Genomic DNA, 14,558 nt, shown 5'->3' with positions numbered 1-14,558 from the left:
GCTGCCTCTCCCCAGGGGTTGTCAGGGAACCTGCATGCCACCATGTTGGCAGCCTCACGCTAGTTCCGGACAGACAAGAATCCACACCACAGAAGTCCAGCACATTTGCCCCCGTCTCACCCTCACCTTGTTGGCCAGAGTCTGACCCAGCTGAACTCCTCTCTGACCCCCAGGGCTGATTCCTACCAGTCAGGACAGTGTCACTGTGAGTGGGGAACCACCTTTGGAGGTGGGGGAGGGGCGGCAAGGTGCTGTAGTGCTGCAGCTGGGCTGTAGTTGTTCCATGGGTGGCAGCAGGCCAGCAGCCCCCAGCCCTGCATTACACACCATGGCCTGCTCCGGAACCTCCCACCACCCCTTCTGCTGGGAGGCCGCTAGCTCTGGCGGGGAAAGGAGGGCAGGAAGGGAAGACGCCTGCTGGGGGAAAACCCCACTCAGCTCCCAAGGGCAGGGCTGAGGGTGCGCCGAGGAACGGAACAGTTTAGCCGGCCACAAGTGGAGCAATACGCCCAACTCTCCCTCCCTTCCTCTCCCTGCCCTCACTCTCCCCAGATAAACCCTCCTCTTCCACAGCCGCAGCACCTCAGTCCGCGTGGAGCTGAAACACGACATGCTGTCCCAGTGCAGCTGGGCTCCTCGCCCTTTAACTAAGGCACATATTTCTGGCACCCGCCTGGGGCTGAGCACAGCAGGCCTGGCTCCTTAGCCAAACTTGTGAGGGTGCCGTTTAACCCCAGACGTTGCTGGGGACCTATTGTGACAATGGGGGGAATTCCATATCCTGGCGACTGGCGCTGCCGGTAGCGGGTTCTGGAAGTCCCCTCGGCCAGAAAGCGTCATGCTGCTCAGACGACAACCCGCAGGCGGGGTGTCCCTTCTGCAAAGTGTCTGCAAAACAATTCCTGCCAGTCTCCAGGAGGGAGCTCAGTCAGCTGGGGGTTGGGATGGGAGGGATGCAGCTGTGTGGGTAGATATACACTATGCTCTACACAGGGTGGATCTGGACATATCCTGTGTGTTTTGTACCGTGATGGCCTGATCCAGAAGCCCCCAGCTCCACAATCCTTCTCCTGAATCACTATTTCATATTATTCTTTGCCTTTAACATTGCTGCCCTCATCACTTTGCTCCAGAGCTGCAGTTGTTTGCACTTCCAGTATGCATCGCCACTTTCATACATTACATTTCCCATCCTGTTGACTGCTGTCCAGCCAGGCATAAAATCTCTTCTCCCACTGTCCAGATCTGCCGCACTTATCCTTTGCCAAAGAGGGCCAATTTTGTATAGCCAGCCTCTGAACGGGGAACAGTGACTCCTTCAACCTTTACGTTATTTGCTAATTTTCTGGAGAATTTTTTTTTCTTTTTCGCTGTTGGCTGAACTAGTGAGGTACTGACAGGGATGGGAAGGGGATGTGACTTACAAAGCCACGTGTCAATATTCTGACAGGCCACAATTGCCAGATGCACCGTTTCAAATCCCCTGGACAGGACAGGACTCTTTAGACACCTTTTTTGATGTTCAAGTGACCTAGTTTCTGACAGTTGTTCCAAATATTTCAGCCCTGGTTTTGGAGCCTGAATGTGTTCAGAGCTTGGGAAATCTTGTTCCCAGAATCCAGCCTGCCAAAATCTGTCCAAGTCACTTCCGTAGCCAGGATTTATGGATAGGGCTGGAAATAATTTAACACACACTTCAGGCCAGAAAAGGCAGAGTGAGAGAGAAAGAGAGAGAGAGAGAGAAAGAAATGAGTCAAATTCAGCAGGAAATCCAGTATTGTCCGACCTGACTTACAGCAACTGCCATTGTTTGTGGCACAAGTTGAAGAAGCTCAATGTTGCTGAATGAGGAACATTTAGAAAGCTGGAGATGTTTTGAAGGTTCAGCCCTGTTTCCGCTCGGCTATGGGCTCAATGGGGCTGTCAAACCAATTGTTACTTCACAGATGTTTTCCTGGCAATCTGTTATTTCTCTTTAATTTTCCTACTCCCCAACAACATTTGTATTATTATTTGTTGTCTCCCATCCTCACTGATAGTTATGAAATTAAAATACCCTCATCATACCAGACAAATGCATGCAGGTTCTTGCAGATTTCTATGCAATTACATACTGTACATTCTAACCCAGAATAACACAGTTCCAGGAACTAAAAAAAAACTAGAAGTAAAGAACATGAATAGGATGTTAATCGGATCAGTTCAGCATAAGTGGCAAATCTGACATATCCTTTCATTTTAAAATTATTAACCCTGTGAATTACACATAGTCCGGGGGAGGAAAGAGGAGTGACAAATATTCACAGATTTCATTATTTCACCATAATAATAATAAAATCAGATTGCTTTTTGTCATGCGATAATCTCTCCTGGGATTTGTTAAACTAAATTTAATTAAGGGGATGTTTCATTAAATGAGAGACAAGAGGCCCTGAGTTTTGGGGGGCAAACATCAACAGAGAAAGGAAAAGCAGAGATTTAAAGAACATCAAAGAGAGTGGAGAAAAAAAAAAGCATGGAAAGAAGGGAGGAGCTGCTGTTTCTTCTCGGGGTTACAAAGAAGAGCGTGCCCACAACCAGCGTTATTAAGTACACCGACACGGTAGTAAGATGGAAGAACTTACCATAATTCAACCCCTGCTCACCCACTCTCCAGAACCAGGAAGAACTATTTAATGTAAACTCCCAAATCCATTGCAGGAAGTGCAGCTATCACCCCGTTCCTCTCTTTTCCTCCTTGTATGGTCTGAACAGCTATGCTCTGTGAGCTGACTGTTGGCCCCACGCCTTAGTCCCCCTCTGGGGCTCTGTAAACCATTCCAGTGCAGTCCACTGGGAACAATCATCGTTAGCTAAACAAAGGCTATATTTTCACTCTATGTAATGTGCTTTTAAAGGGACAGTGCCCCAGCGCTGTTAGTCCACATTTAAAGGCACAGTGCCTCTTTTTAACCCCTCCACGCAGCAGCAGAAATTTTAAAATACTGCTTTTCAAACTTAAAAAAATAAATTTTAAAAAAAGGTACAATGTGCTCAAATCCAGAGATTACATTGGAGAAATGAACAGTGGCTTGTCTAGCCCCTGTTCCGTTGGGCTTTATCCTGCCTTCCTGGGAGACATCAAGCTCCCCGGTGTTTCTGAAGGAGTTCACAGTGTTTCCTGAATGCGAATCAGGCCCATGATGTTTACATAGAATGACAATACTTAGATTTGAAATAAGCACCCAGACGTACATTTGGCATTTCTTTTGTACGCCAGTCTGAGGCCCTGAAGGTGCCTTATGAGCACCATGAATGCCTTTTCTAGTCTGAACGCGCAGCTGACGCAACCAGGCTATGGCTCGAAAATAACCAATAAATCAATAGGAATGTGTTACTAAAGGGCGGCTGCCAGCTGGAGAGCTGTCCATTAACAGCCCAGGAGTCACAAGTAGCTGGAGTCCCCACATGGGAGCAGTTTCACACCCACATTCCTCTCCCGCCAGGTGCTGTGCAAAAGACTCACACCAAGCCACATCGGGGAGGGAGACATGAAGTTGACTAGACACAACCTGCTGTCAAAGGCAAACAAACTGAAAACTTCAGGTCTCAGGAATCACGAAGAAACCAAACCAGACGTGATTTTCAGGTTGCGTCCCTTTCCCTGTAACACTGTGGCCACACTGGGAGATTTCTTATTCTGTGCATGGTGAAACTGAGGCACAAAGAAGGGAATTGCCTCGAGTCATGGAGAAAGACAAAGAGATACAGGAACAGAAATAAGGCTTCTGGCTGACAGCCCACTCTTTTACCCATTAGATTACTTTGCTATTAAGCTCCTGCTTTTACCAGGTATAATGGAGTTCATTTCAAGGTCTCTGCAGCGACAATCAGGAGCAGAAGCAGGCTCCAGTATTTGTGTTTCTTTCAACTACTTATGCTTATCTGGGTTTGTGAGTGCTTTGTCAATGCCTCAGGGAGCTGTTTACTGGGCTGAAATAACTGGGATCAGGTCGTTCAGTTCCCCTGTGGTGAATCAAAGTGAACAGAGAAAACCGTTGCATTGTTTTGATCCCAGATGGGAAAAAGGAAAGATAACCCCACCATAAAACACAAAAACAAAGGCACAAATCTGGAGGCTTATTGGGATTCCTGTTAATCCAAACTCTGATTTCTACTATGCTCCTCTCACACCTGTAATCCCTGTATTTTTCTTTTAAATTGGTGCAGTCTCCTAATTTGTTTGTATTCGTTCTGGAAGGGGTGGGTACCTATTTTCCTATAATAAAATATATCCTGAATCTGTGTCTCTCTCTTAATAATGAGCCTGAACACACTTACTAGCATGGTCACATTGCTAAATATTCCTCGCAGCCATTTCATGTCTGCCAGTCCTGGCCTCGTACCAGAACCCAGCTGTGAAACTGGGAAAAAATGGACTCCCCACCCAGTTGAGCTTCTGTGAACATTGGTGCTAATGGGCACAGCCGTCCTCTCCTTTAAAACACATTAACGGCTTTCCACAGCTGAGTAACGCCAGTTGCCACTGCCCAGTCTCATCACAGTAACAGTAACTAAGATACCCTGCCCCTTTCCCTGCTTAAAATTATGTGCATTACCTCATCTTTAAAAGGATGCAACCTGCTTAGGCACCAAAATATAACTGGCAGCCCTGGGTGGATAAATCAGGACACTCCTTTGAACTGCACAGAAATGCCACCCTCTACAGAGAACCGTCTGCGAGGACAGAATGAGAGAAAATGCCAAACAATCTGCTAAAATATTGAGACTGTGCCTTTTAACTAAGAACGTCTGGTGAGGATGCAGCTATGCCTTCTCCATGGCAGCGCCCTGGTAAGGAATCACACACCCACTAACAGCAGAACAAGAAGGAATTGCTGTAAGCTGCAGAAAGGGAGATTTCAGTTTTCTATTAGGAAAACCATTCTCAGAGTAATAAAGTTCTGGACTGGGTTATAGACTCCCTGTCATCACTGGAAGTTTGTAAGAACAGGTTGGACCAACATTGACTCTTGGTCCTGCCTCAGCACAGAGGGATGGGCGAGATGACCTCTCAAGGTCATGTGCAGCTGGAGAGCTCTATGTTTTTCAGCCTGTAACAGATATTTCTGCAGAGCTGCAGCACAGAGCACCTGTTTCTCTATCTCACACACACACAGCCCTGTCGCTGGCCAGTCAACAACACGAGACCTGGAATTACATTTTTTTTCTGTGTCATTTTTTCTTTATTTGCCCTCAGCTGCAGCCATTGTTTTGTTTAGAGGTTATACCAGAGAATGGGATCACTCATTTCCATGATGTTCTAGCACAATGGTGCCATAAATATGCAAAGTTTCAGGTCTGTTCCTAAGAGCCCTGGACCTGGCATACTATTGTATCAGGGTTTCAGGTCTGTTCCTGGACCTGGCATACTATTGTATCAGGGTTTCAGGTCTGTTCCTGGACCTGACATACTATTGTATCAGGGTTCAACTCTCTTATTAAAATAATATACTTGGTTTCAGAATCCGATTTCAGTAGGACTAGCATGAGACCTGACCCTCATAAGCTCAGCCCTATAATTAATATCAGGTTGAGTGTGTGAAGGCTAAGGGGCCTCTAGGGTAAGTGATCAGGGAATAAACCTAGTTAAGAGCTAGATTTACTATGCATCACAGTTGTGTGTTTAACAGGGTCTCTGGGGCCCAGCAGTTTGACTTTAAGGGGATTCTCATAAGGCTCAGATGTCTGTGCACAAGCCCCTTCTGTCAGCTGATCATTAGGGCTGATGGGGAGAGCAGGGATTCTGGTTTCATTATCTCCTCCCTAACCAGCAGAAGACAGATGGAAAATGCCCACAGAAAACAGTGGTGGTAAAACAATTCAAAATAAAGCTCTTGTACTACTTCGGGGGCATCCAGGGTAAATTTCCTTTTCATAAACCCAACCCATTTCAGAATAACCTCCCTAGGCTCTGGGCGTCCAGGTGCAATTTTAGACCAGGAACGCGATATTTACTGAAAAAAGCATGGCCAACTTGTGTGTGTGTATTGCAGCCGCACCAACTGAAACTGGGCCCCACTGTGCAGACACCAGACAAATACCTGATGAGAGACAGCCCCTGCCCCCAAAGCTTATACAGATTGAACCTCTCTAATCTGGAACTCTCTCGTTTGGCAAAATCCATAATCCAGCATGATTTTAGTTAGGCAGGTGACACTTATCATGGGTGTAACCAAGTTTCCCATGGTCCCATAAAGTTTGTTTCCACCCTTGGCTCTCTGTGTTCTGTGCTGTTATTTAGCTGTTCTTTATCCCTAAATGTCTTCTAAGAGCCCAGTAAGCAGTGGAAGGGTTGGTGATGTGCTAGATGAGGGGCTGGCAACCAAAATAGCAAGAGCCGTTTTTTCTTTTAATTCAGTAAAAAAAGAAAAATCAATAATTCGAGAGCCGCCACGCACGTGACTATGAGACGGTACTTAATAAAAATGTCAACTCATGCTTTTTGCAACCTCTATTTTAAGAGCAGTGCACACACCACAATTTGAAATGTGATACACGTTTACTGCAGGATGTTCACTGTTTATCCAGAATAATCAGGAGGGGGGTTGCAATTATAGCTTCAGGAGCCACAAAGAAATCCTTCAAGAGCCGCACGCAGCTCTGGAGCTGCACGTTGCAGTCCTCTGTGCTAAACAACATTAACGTCCCAACATCCAGGAAATTCTCTTGCCCGGCACTGGTCAGGTCCCGAGAGTGCTGGATGAGAGAAGTTCAACCTCTGTTATTCTGTCTCAAACCCTCTGGTGCGTTGGGTAAGCGCCTTAATTTTTGCCTCATTCTTCCCGTATGCCGCATGGGAATATCACCAATGGCACCTACCTCGCAGAAGTGTTGGGAGGACAGCCTAATATTTAAGAACCATGATGTGTGTACTAACCATTGTCGTTACAAAGAGCAGTTTGAGAAGCCCAGGAGTCGTTATCAGGTCTGACTCACTATGGCTACGTCTACACGTGAAGCCTACATCGAAATAGCTTATTTCGATGTAGCAACATCGAAATAGGCTATTTCGATGAGTAACATCTACACGTCCTCCAGGGCTGGCAACGTCGATGTTCAACTTTGACGTTGAGCGGCACCACATCGAAATAGGCGCTGCGAGGGTATGCCTACATGCCAAAGTAGCACACATCGAAATAAGGGTGCCAGGAACAGCTGCAGACAGGGTCACAGGGCGGACTCAACAGCAAGCCGCTCCCTTAAAGGGGCCCTCCCAGACACAGTTGCACTAAACAACACAAAATACACAGAGCTGACAACTGGTTGCAGACCCTGTGCCTGCAGCATGGATCCCCAGGTGCCGCAGCAGCAGCCAGAAGCCCTGGGCTAAGGGCTGCTGCCCACGGTGACCACAGAGCCCCGCAGGGGCTCGAGAGAGAGCGTCTCTCAACCCCTCAGCTGATGGTCACCATGGCGGACCCCGCTATTTTGAAGTTGCGGGACACGCAACGACTACACGGTCCCTACTTCGACGTTGAACGTCGAAGCAGGGCGCTATTCCTATTCCCTCATGGGGTTAGCGACTTCGTCTCGCCGCCTAACGTCGAAGTTAGTGCTGCTACTTCGAAGTAGCGTGCACGTGTAGACACGGCTTATATGGCCTTTGGCAAGACTGTTATCATCTTTGTGCTTCTTGGTATACTCCACCTCAGTAGCCCAGATCAGATCCCTAGTTGAGCTAGAAAAGTGCCCTGCCCCCAGCAGCCACTGTTTCGAAAGACGAGAGTCTTGTGACTTGACAGCAAACAACATTCCTGGCTCCTACAGACTGGCTACGTAGGCCCCGAAACATCCCATTTAGTTTTACTGCTCACAGTCAGTGGCTCATTCATGGGTATTCTGAACAGTCCTAACGCTCTCACCCATTTGTCCTTTCACTTTAAGCACAGCCACAGTCCATTATTGATGAAACTTGGGTGATGGAAATTCATGTTGATGTTGCACTAAGATCTAGGACTTTTTCCTCCCTCTCCATGTGCATGGGTAATCTCCATTAGTGTTAATGGGGCAAAGAGCGGTGCACATGCATGAAGGGAGACTAGCCACCCCTCGGACACTAGAGATTGGGAGTGTTGGCAAAATAAACCCATGACTCTGACACAGGTGTTCTCATGTTGCTGCTGCTGCAGGACAGCTCAAGGACTTCCACTATTTGCCTAGTGAAGACTTAGTTGAGTCATTTTTAAGAAAAAAATGCACGAAAGGAAAGACAGAAAGCCAGCCTGAGAAATCAACTCGATTCTTTGGATCAGTGTAGACAGAACAGACCTGCTGGCAACTTTCGGTTCCATGCTGCCACCACAAATTCACAAATTAGGGAGAGCCTTGAAAAATCAAGTGTCCCTCAAAAGTGCTGCGAAAGATGCATGACATGTTTGTACCCAGCATGCTGGGTAGAACAACCATGCACAGATGAATCAGCTGATCACAGGCAGCCAAAGCTTGCCCACAATAACCTGACTAATTATCCTGAACATCCAGTAACGTTCGCTGTTGAAATCTCACCACACTGTGGTTCTCTTACTGAACCCGAGAGCTTTCAGGGCCAGCAGCTGTGCCATTACATCCCCAACGCTTCCCTCCTCGCGGGGCTGGCTTTCAAGTGGTAAAATACACAAACACCCCTCAAAACTGCGGCCCTGAAGTCATGTTCACTTGCTACTCCAGCACTGTTTATGAGCAGTAACAGAGAGGAAGCCGTGCTAGTCTATACACTATCAAAACAAAAAGCAGTCAAGTAGCACTTTAAAGACTAGCAAAATAGTTTATTAGGTGAGCTTTCGTGGGACAGACCCACTTCTTCAGACCATAGCCAGACCAGAACAGACTCAATATTTAAGACACAGAGAACCAAAGACAGTAAGCAATGAGGACAAATCAGAAAAAGATAATCAAGGTGAGCAAATCAGAGAGTAGAGGGGTGGGGGGAAGGTCAAGAATTAGATTGAGAATTGACCTTCCCCCCCCCAAACTCTCTGATTTGCTCACCTTGATTATCTTTTTCTGATTTGTCCTCCTTGCTTACTGTCTTTGGTTCTCTGTGCCTTAGATATTGAGTCTGTTCTGGTCTGGCTATGGCCTGAAGATGTTTATGAGCAGGACAGGAAGGGGCAGTTGAAAGGTGGGGTGAGTCCATAGCAAACAATGGTTTAGGCTCAGTCTGGAACAAATAAAAACAATGCAGCCACAAAAGCTCCACCTTACAAAGCCCATAGGAAAACACAGAAAAAACCTGTGTACGGAAATGCTTTGTGCATTTGCCAGCACCTGCTGTTTGGAGAAGACGTGGAACTAAAACCTACACTTCCTGCTGCCCAAATTAGGGTCTGGTGGGTAAAAACCTCACTACTAGGTGGAAAGAGCAGGGATCAGTGTCAGAACTCAGAAGTTCTTCCTTTCTCGGGCACACTGTTGCTGAGTAAAAGTCCAATGTCCCAGGTTTAAATTTTGTGATTTCTAAGTCAATCAAATTATGTGGAGGGGGAGGTAGGGCACCAAACTGGCCTCTCACACCCCGGACACAGAGAACAGGATCAGAGCCAGATGGACAGACAGACAGACAGACAGACACACGCATGCTGCTTCGTCTACTCATGTGTACATTCAGCAGCTCACATGTACATTCAATGGCAAGGTCGGTCTTTAAAGCAACAGCAAACCTTCATCTTACTAGCAGAAGGCTGCCACAGGGAGTTTATCTGGTGCACAGGCAAGTATTCTCCAGCAGCAGCTGCCAAGGCTCATGGTCAAAACTAAGCCTACCTTAACACTGAGCTGCTAAGCTCTGGGAAGGCCATTTCTGCAGCACCTTGTGGGAAACCATATCCCTGCGAATGCTGTGACTGGTGCTTCTCAAAGTCCTTCAACCTCCAGCAGTTTGCCAAGGAGTTACAGATGGGAGTGGATGAAAGCCCTGTTCCCAGAGTCAGGGGGACAGGAGAGTGCTCTGGACAAAGTAACAGCCAAGCAACGCAGCTAACAGTGCAGGAATTCCCCAAAGATTTCCCGTGCACGTGCTGTGGTGGTGGGAGTATTACACAGGGAGTTAGAGCAGGGGATGAATTTAGATTTAGTACGGCAGAGGGTTACCACTGCCTCCCCACATGATCTCAGGCAAGTCCCATCACACAGGTGACATTATCTTCAATGCTCTCTTTCATCTTTTCCAGCCACGTGCAGAATGAATTTTTACAAGCACTGGCCGTGTCTACACTAGCCCCAACTTCAAAATGACCATGCAAATGGCCATTTCGAAGTTTACTAATGAAGCGCTGAACTACATATTCAGTGCCCCATTAGCATGCAGGCGGCCGCGGCACTTCGAAATTGACGCGGCTCATCCCAATGGGGCTCCTTTTCGAAAGGACCCCGCCTACTTCGAAGTCCCCTTATTCCTACGAGCAGATGGGAATAAGGGGACTTCGAAGTAGGCAGGCTCTAGGCGGGGTCCTTTCAAAAAGGACCCCCCATCGGGACGAGCCGCGTCAATTTCGAAGTGCCGCAGCCGCCCGCATGCTAATGAGGCGCTGAATATGTATTTCAGCGCTTCATTAGTGAACTTCGAAATGGCCATTTGCGTGGCCATTTCGAAGTTTGGGGCTAGTGTAGACATAGCCACTAGGGCATAGGTGAATGGGCACCACTAGTAGAAACAAAACCCCAAGCTGTGGGCGCTCTGCTAACCTCTCCCGAGCGGCCACACAAGCACCCAACTTTACAAGGAACACAGGTTACCTTGCACTGCAATGTTTGCCAAGTGAAGAAAGGCTATGACAGACTCTTACAGAACACCCTGATGCTGCAGGAAGTGGTAATGGCAATGCCATGCCTTGTGTTCCCCCCTTGAAATTCTCTACTGAGTTAGTGGCCCAGCATGTTAATGGATAAGTGGCTGTTGAGGTCCTGGGCACTTGTAGTCACTTCTCAGGGCACATTTCTTGGAGTTGAGAAGATAATTCTCTGTCCTGGCCAAAAGCCATCTCAGTGATCACTCTGCTCATGTCAGTCCCTGCCACCGCTGCAGTGGGATCAGCATTCTGCTTCTGTCGTTGTGTTTCTGAACCTTGTTGCATGTGCTGTTGGGGGCTGTTAAAGGATGACAGCCCTCGGCCCTTAAGGGCTCCTTCACCTTGAGAAAAGGCAAGCACTGAACAAGCAGCCCAGTTCTCTGAAAGGCTCCAAGAGCTGCATTCCTGTCTCTTTCATCCCTAAGTCAACCAAGGGACAAGACCAACACATGCACATAAACCCCAGCTAAGCTCCTAAGTCTAAATGTTTCCTTCCCCATCTGCACCATCGCTCAAGTGTACTGAATAACATCCTGGCTCCTGAACCAATCACCGCTGGGCCACAGAGAGAAGTAACGGCCATGCCAGCGCATACAGTCAATTCTGGTTTAGAAGAGGTGGGTTTGCAGGCTCATCTAGAACGAGCTGCGTTTCCCTTGTGACAATGTACCCAGCACTACTCAGTTTCAATGTTCCTTGACACCAAGCAAATTGGGCTTTTGCTGCCACACGCCCAAGCCCAGGGCAGAGATTCTTAGCAACCCAGACTGCACAGACACATGGGCAGTATAGGAAGGGCCATGGTATCATTTCATACCAATATGGTACTTTGTCTCACTCTAGGGTCTCCGTGTGCAGATCTCACAGCATTTACAGGCTTTTCTTAAGCGTCACAACCCCTCTGCAAGGTCAATAAAGAGTTCACAGGTGTCAATTCACAAACACACCCCTTGAAATGCTGCTGGTGCTGGTGTGGAACAAGGAGAGTTTGACAGCACACAACAACGCTGCACATCTGCATAGGTCACAAAGTGAAGCATGCAGCATTCAGTGGGCACTGCAGAGGCAATTTCCAGAAACAGAAGCAAATTGCTTTCAGCTGGAATTTGCCCAGCACCCCAGAACTGATACCCTTACCCCGGAAATGTGTGGGACATGCAGGTGGGATTTTCCACGTGACAGCGCTCAGGAGCACTGACACCCCAGTGCAGGCCATTCCATGGGAGACTGGCAGAACCTGAAATCCGAGGTACACTCCAGGGACCTGCCGGTGACAGAACTGGTTTAAATTACCTCTGTGATTTCCAGCTCTGTCATGTCACCAAGGCACACACCAAGCTGCACAATTACTTAGGAAGAGTTAATAGCGGGTACCTTCGCCTGTCAGTTTGTGTGCGTGACCAATTGCTAAAAGGCTTTTGCTCAAGGTCTTCCTTTGTCTAATTCCTGTTCCCAAATCTTTGCAACAGATCTGCTTGTTACAGCCCACCTTCACTGGGCCCTGCTTGCTGGCTGGCAGTCAAGTGTGTGAACGCTGCCCACTGCACCAGTAAACAAATCTGTACCTGCATGTGTAGAACCACACTGACAGGAGGACACTCCCAGCCACCAAGGGCCTTTTCCCAGGACTCCTGATCCCAGGCTGCAGCCTGACTCACTCAAGGTGAAAACATATGGCAGAGACAATAGCACCCAGCTGGACAAGGGACAATTCCTTTCTGCTTCTCTACAGAAGTCCTGCAGCAGTGACTAAGCTCCTCCTCATTTCCTTCTCACGTGCAAAAGCTCTGGCTACTGACGGAGCACCTGCTAAACCAGCTGGGCACTGGGCAAGCTGTGGGGGAGCATTTGGAAGGACAGGTTATAGCGTGAGGACAAGGTAGAGGGAGACTCCCCCAAGAACTGTAAGCCAGGGCTGTCATAAGTATTTCTAAATCGCCCGTCACCATATTATCCAGCTGCCAGGGGCACTTCCTGTGCTGGGATTTATGTGCCAATCTGCTCCCCAAGGCAACATTCCTCACATGAGTCATCTCCAAGGGCCGGAGCGAGAATACACTCCCCACACCTCAAGAGAGCAGCAGCACTGAGTGCAAACAGAAGTATGGACTGGACTTCTCGGGCTGCAATAAGCAGGGCACGTGACATTGGCTGCACTGTGGCTGGAGGCTCTCGGCTTAGTCAGGAAAAGACAGAAAATCCTTACAAGGGGAAAGTAAAGAGAGAGAAAGTGAGAGAGCACATGCACGCACAAGCTATGAAGGAGGATTCCTTGGGATGACCAAGTGTCTCTCAGGCCAGGTCTACACTATAAGGCCAGGTTGACATAAGGCAGCTTAGGTCAACCTAATTATGTCAGTATCTATAATACAGCCTTGCTCCCACTGATGTAGGTGCCCTACTACACCAACATAACTCCACCTCCCTGAGAGGCTCAGGGCTTCTGGCAGTGTAGCTGGGGTGATGCCTTGTCTCTATAGGTGCTGTGTTCCTTATATCAGCTGTTGGCCGTCTTGTCAATTTCAGGGCTTCACTAAACCCCAGAAACTGACAAGAAAGCCAAGGTCCCTGCTCTCCCACCCAGCTTGTGCCAGGTCTCCACTCCAAGTCAGGCTGTCACCCAGGCTGTCTGCTGGAAGCCTGACTGCCCACAGCATCTCTGCTCCCATCAGAGAGCCTGGCTGCACTGGAGGCTGCTATCTGGAAGCCCAGATGTCCTTCCAGCCATAGCTTTCACTTCCCTATTCCCCACTAGTAGCCTGGCAGCTTCCTGGGCTCTAGAAGAAGCAGCCCAGGCAGCTCCCCCACTGCTGGCGGGATCAGAGAGGCTAGAAGCCCGGGGAACAACTTGGCTCCTAGAGAGGACCTGCGTGGAGCTCAATACTCTCGCTCTCAGCATCCTGCCCTGCCCTTCTTCATATGGTGAAAGCTCTTCTGGTAAGGATGTGCACTGCTGACAGACAGAGGGTAGTGTGGACATCAGCCCTAAAGTAATTACTGCAGTGCCTCTCTAAGTCAAAACAATCCTAGTCGATTTAAGATGGTAGTGTTGACATGCCCTTAGCTACCAAGAAAAAAAAATTTTGCAAAAATCTGGATGCCCTCTCATTCAGAAGTGGTCACTGACCTGGGTATCCATCCTGAAAAGTCCCAGGCTTGATTTTCAAAGGCACTGAGCGCACACAATTCCAGCAGAATGCAATGCCCAGCACCTCTAAAAAACATGTCCCAGATGTCTGTTCTCCCCAGAAACTGAGGCACTCCAAAATCAGAGGCCCCTTCTGAAAACATTTGCCTTGTCCTCCATCATCCCAGCTGATAACATTATACCAGCTCCCTGAAAGCTCTTTGCCACGTAAAAAATGACGAGCTTATTTTATTAAGTTTGTCATCAAAATTACAGCTGTCAAACACTGTGAAAGTCAAAAAGAAGTGGAAAAGGAGGATGGTCCTGATGCATTGTGAATAAGAAAAGGTGTTATTCCTGTCACTTCTACAGCCACTGAGATCTTACGAAATTACTCGTTGCTTTCTCTCTGTGTACACAAGCCTCTCAAACATGCACCCTAGGGCCACAAAAACCCTGCTAAGCTGCTCTGCTAAATCAGACAGCTCAGCCCTACTGGGAACATCACGTGCACACTTCCCTGGGACAAGGCAAGTAGACGCTTTCCTGGTGAGGTGAGAATTCCCTTTTGTTTAAACAGCATCTGTACCCACCACGCTGGT

General features: G+C 48.1%; 1 protein-coding gene across 9 annotated transcripts in view; it reads right to left on the bottom strand.

Annotated features, from left to right (window-relative positions):
- The window catches only part of DAB2IP (DAB2 interacting protein), a 421,910-nt gene that overhangs the window by 103,474 nt on the left and 303,878 nt on the right, over positions 1 to 14,558 (bottom strand). The window contains exon 1 of one of the 9 annotated variants that reach the window (XM_075015749.1): positions 2,625 to 2,771. The exons of the other annotated variants lie outside the window; for them this stretch is intronic. The gene's annotated coding sequence lies outside the window, so the exon portion shown is untranslated. Of the gene's footprint in view, positions 1 to 2,624; positions 2,772 to 14,558 lie in introns of those variants that run through there. 9 annotated transcript variants of the gene reach the window in all.

Source organism: Carettochelys insculpta, chromosome 21, assembly GCF_033958435.1.
Source record: "Carettochelys insculpta isolate YL-2023 chromosome 21, ASM3395843v1, whole genome shotgun sequence".
Lineage (NCBI taxonomy): Eukaryota > Metazoa > Chordata > Testudines > Carettochelyidae > Carettochelys > Carettochelys insculpta.
The sequence above is the reverse complement of the archived record's forward strand: the minus strand, read 5'-3'. Positions and strand labels throughout refer to the sequence as shown.